The following is a 3,543-nucleotide window of genomic DNA, read 5'->3' as shown; positions in this document are numbered from 1 at the left end:
ATTTTTATTGGGTAATAAAGTACGTATTCTTTTCATTATGCGCCTCACAAGCACGCCTTGACAATTCTGCATCTCTTTGTCTCTACGCGTTGATTCTGTCCATAGATAGGTACATGGACAGGCAGATAGATGGATAGATGTAGATACAAATCTATTGCTATAAATAGTTTTCATAGAAGTTCTTTGTAACCTTGAAATAAATGTAAAAAATAGTTATTATTATTGTGTATTTTATAGTTATATGTCATATAATGATGTTTTAGTTAATGATAGGCCTTACATATGACAGTGGTCCCATAAGATTTTAATGGATCTCAACATTGTCTGTAGCCCAGCAATATTGAAACCATCATGATATTGTAATGCAAAGGTTGCAAAAACCAACTGTGTGGTTGAAATGGCCAACAGTTTAAACCTGGGTGTGGACAAGGGTAACACTGAGGAGCTAGATAGAGGGGATTCCTGAGAAATTGACTAATGAGGAGTTGGAACTGACACAGGAAGGCATAGATGAAGAAAAAGAAATGCATGGGCGTACTTCTGAGAGTGACACTTCCTCACAAAGGAGTCTTGGGCAAGTCATTCAGAAGTATGACAGCAGAAAACCTTGTCATAGAAGAGGACAGCTCTGTGGGTGTGACTGACCTCTGAATACCCTCCAGCGGGAAAAGATATGGAGGGGAAGACAGTGATATTGATCCTGTGTCGCCTAATGTGTCACCTAATGTGTATATTTGTGTCCTGCTTGTTTAAAGAAAAGTTTACAAAGTAAAAAAGGAAAACAAATATTTTTAAAAGAAATAGCTTATAAGGATATAAAGAAAATATTTTTTTTACTGGTTTAATAGAATTTTATTTTTCAAAATGTACAGCCAGTGGGACCTGTTGTTGTTCATGCATCTTCACCAACATCCGGGGCATCCCCACCTTTGGTGTTTCTGGTGTAAATTACTTGAGCTCTGTGCTTTGAAACTAGTCTAATAAGTCCTTTACTAAGGAGCTCCTGAAGGGCTGCCCTGGCCAAGGAACCGGAGATCGTCAGTTGCTCAGAGACAGCAGCTGGGGCTATAAGCTTGTAGTTGGGAACCTCCTTACAGAGTTTATCATATGTTGCTATGTCAAACAAGACCAGGATATTGAGCTTGTCCCGAACTATGCCCCTGGACCACTTCTTCTTTTTGGCCTTGCCCCCAGATTTGTTCACTGGGTCTTTGTCTTTCTTGATAGACTTCCCAGCATGTTTCTTCTTTTCGTCATCCTTGGGCAGCATGGTGAAACTCGAGCAACACCGGATCTCACCGCTACCTGAGAAGATGTCAGACAAAAAGCAACAGAAGATATTTTTGTACATTTGTACAATATGTTTGTGTTTTAAGCTAGTGTTAGTGTAAGAGAGTGTAAGAGTGAAAAAATTTAAAAACATTAAAAAGTTTAAAAAGTAAAAGGTACAGTAAGCTAGGATTAAGTTGTTACTAATAAAAGAAGAATTTTGTCTCAATTTACTGTAGCCTAACAGCAGAGTGTTTACAAAGTCTACAGTAGTGTACAGTAATGTCCTAGGCCTTCACATTTAATCGCCAATCACTGACTCACTGGAGCAAGTGCCGTCCTACAAGCTCCATGTATAGTAAGTACCCTATGCTGATGTATCAGTTTTTTTCCTTTATACCAAGTATTTACAGTACCTTTTGTATATTTAGATATGTTTATGTAACACGTAGGTATGTATATGTAACACAGATACTATTGTGTTACTCTTGCCTCCAGTACTCAGTAAGCTTACATGCGACAGGGGTCTGCAGCCGGGAGCAACAGGCTAGAGCACGTGGCCGACGTGTGCAGCAGGCTGTGTTCTCTAGGTTAGTGCATGCGCACAATAATGAAATGGCCTGGCGGCACATTTCTCAGAATGCACTCCTGTCATGAAGTCACACATGACTCTATAATTATTTTTACAACTTGGTGCAAGAACTTAGTCTTTGTTACAAAGTACTAACTTGCTTTCTGACTCTTGTCCTCCTTTGCTACTCCCATTACTTTAAGGGTTTCATTCTCATTTCTGAGGCACTGTGGCAAGAGTCTAGCATGGATTGTAGTCCAGCTCCCAGATATTCAGTCTTCACTGTTGCAGTTTCTCTGTGTCCGCCTTTCCTGGGCACTAACTAGTGCTCAGCACATGTCCTAGTCAATTGCTTGCACTTTCTGGGTGCCATTAAAATGCAATTTCCACCCTCCTTTTATTTCTTGAATGACAGTTAAGACAGAATTCAAATTCATGACTAGGTATTATGCATTAAGCATGATTATGTATTAAGCGTGATTAGTAAAAATTAAAATATAGATCCTTATTACCCAAACTAAAACTTTTATTTTCTTCCCAACCAGTCCTCCTTAAAGGCATACTTGTTTGGGTTAAGTCACAGGGGGGTCTGGAATCTTTGAGTGACTTCTTGGGTGTGTGGCTATTGCTGGGACCAAAACACATGGTACAAATAAAATAAGATGTATTTTAGATGAAAGTTGATTACTCACCTTAGATATAAGGTGATTACTCACTACATCACCGTGTTGCCTTTGTTCCCCTGCTGCTCTCAGTCTGAAGTCACTGTAAGCAGTTGGCCACCTTCTGCTTGTAAGGGTTTGTCTAGTACAGACCTTTATAACTATTGTGTATTGTTTTTGTCCAGTGACTCTAGATAATTCTTTCCCTGGAACTGAATTCAAAATAAAATGTTTACACATAAAGTTTTACATAGTAATTTAAAAATAGTATCCATTTTTTTATCGTTGTTCAAGTACAGTTGTCTCCATTTTCACCCCCCACCCCCCCTACTCACTAGATTAAAATAATTGATTCCTTTGTTTCTCTTTTATATTTTAGTTTTAGGCAAAATATTACATACAAAACAATTTTATCTTTCTTTTCATTATAAAAATTAACATTATAATGTTGGTAGTGTTGTGCCTACAAAAGACATCAGGCTGGAATTGCATTAATAACCACTGTGTGGTCAGGTGACGGGAATGAGCAGTTCAAGGACCTCTGTTTAAATAGTATTATAACTATTATGCAAAGTAAATTTAGATGCATGCCCAGGGACAAAGGGTTTTACTAGGGTAGTTTAAAATAGATATGTTGTAGAATTGTGCACCTGAAACCTATATGATATTGTTAACCAGTGTCACCCCAATTAATTCAATAAAAAGTAAAAATAAAATGCCCTTACTTTAAAACAAGGAAATGATCATTTCGAGTGAGGAATGCCTGTGTGTTTTTCTACATAAGCTCAAAAGCAAAAACAATCATGTTTCTTTTTTCCTTATCAGAATACAGAGGGTGAATATCAAGATGATCGTATTGCTGTGCCTGTAGGTTGTTAAAGGTAACACGATCTTCAAAATAAGCAGCTTCCTTAGTAAAGCAGAGCTTTTTCCTGTTAGGCTTTATACACTTCCAGTCATGGAAGAAACCAAACCAAATCGGACTCAAACCCAGAAAAAAATTTTTAAAAACATACAGTGGATTAAATAAAAACTCACACA

At 37.7% G+C, this 3,543-nt stretch overlaps 1 pseudogene; it reads right to left on the bottom strand.

Annotated features, from left to right (window-relative positions):
• Window positions 1–892: 892 nt before the first annotated feature.
• Window positions 893–1,270, bottom strand: LOC112311313 (small ribosomal subunit protein eS25 pseudogene; annotated as a pseudogene).
• Between the last annotated feature and the right edge of the window lie 2,273 nt (window positions 1,271–3,543).

The sequence above is a fragment of the Desmodus rotundus genome, chromosome 13 (genome assembly GCF_022682495.2).
Source record: "Desmodus rotundus isolate HL8 chromosome 13, HLdesRot8A.1, whole genome shotgun sequence".
NCBI lineage: Eukaryota > Metazoa > Chordata > Mammalia > Chiroptera > Phyllostomidae > Desmodus > Desmodus rotundus.
The sequence above is the reverse complement of the archived record's forward strand: the minus strand, read 5'-3'. Positions and strand labels throughout refer to the sequence as shown.